A 1209-nucleotide genomic window follows, 5' to 3' on the forward strand; every position below is an offset into this window, starting at 1 on the left:
CAGCCTCCCATTTCATGATCTTCACATGGCCCTGCCATTGTCACATCGAAAAAGAATTGACAACTCCTATATATCAGATATCCAGTATTAAAAATTCCAGTTCCAGTCCTTGGGAGAATGGTTCCAAGGCCGCATAATAACAAAATCCAAAGATCCTCTAGTCCCCTGTATAAAATGGTGTGGCATCTGTAGAGGCCAATTGTTCAGTGGTGTGGCTCCACTCTGATATTTCTTTATTGATCTTTTTGCTTTGCTAACCTGTCAATTTGTAGGAATAACATAATAAAGTCCCCTCTTATGATTGTAAAAAGAAAGAGAGAAAGAACATGTGGTATTTATACATAATGGAGTACTACACTACTGTAAAAAGGGTAAACCTGAGTCATGTATAGGAAACTTGATGCTCCTTCAGACCATAATGTTAAGTGAAATAAATCAGATGCACAAGCTTAAATATCACATGGTTTGTCTTATGTGAGAAACTCAATATATAAATAAAGTGTGGGGGCTGGGGATTTAGCTCAGTGGCACAGCACCTGCCTGCCAAGTGCAAGGTCATGAGTTCAATTCCTGGTACCGGAAAAAATAAATAAATAAATAAATAAAGTGTGAAGTAAAAAAGACAAATAGCAGGAAGAGAGGAAAAGAGAGAAAAGTTATTGCTATCCATCATGGACAATATATCTAAAAGTACCTTGATTTAATATAATTGCTTTGTGTGCTTTATATGTATTTTAGCCTATTGGTGTTGTTATTCTGTATGTAGGATAATTAACTTTATAATGACTTATAATATATGAATCTGATGCTGGCAAAATAAAAGGGGATAGAGGGAAAAAGGTAAAGAAAGAATTGAGATGCATTGTTTACATGTACCAATTCCCTACAATAAATTTAATTCTTATGCACAGCAAAAAATACAAAATAAAATGATGTGGCATTTGTACACAGTCCATGCATATTCTCCTGTGTGACTCAAACCATCTCTAGATTATTTGTCATACCTATTCAGTGTAAATGCCATGTAAGGAATTGTTATACTCTGTTGTTCAGGAAATAATGACAGGAAGGGAAGTCTGTTCATGTTCAGTACAGATGCATTTTTCTAATAATTTTCAATCAGCTGTTGGTTGAATTTATGTATGCAGAACCAAATAATATGGAAGATCTAGGGCTGGGGATTTAGCTCAGCGGCAAAGCGCCTGCCTG

This window comes from Chinchilla lanigera, unplaced genomic scaffold, assembly GCF_000276665.1.
Source record: "Chinchilla lanigera isolate Chin_1 unplaced genomic scaffold, ChiLan1.0 scaffold00011, whole genome shotgun sequence".
In the NCBI taxonomy this organism is placed as follows: Eukaryota; Metazoa; Chordata; class Mammalia; order Rodentia; family Chinchillidae; genus Chinchilla; species Chinchilla lanigera.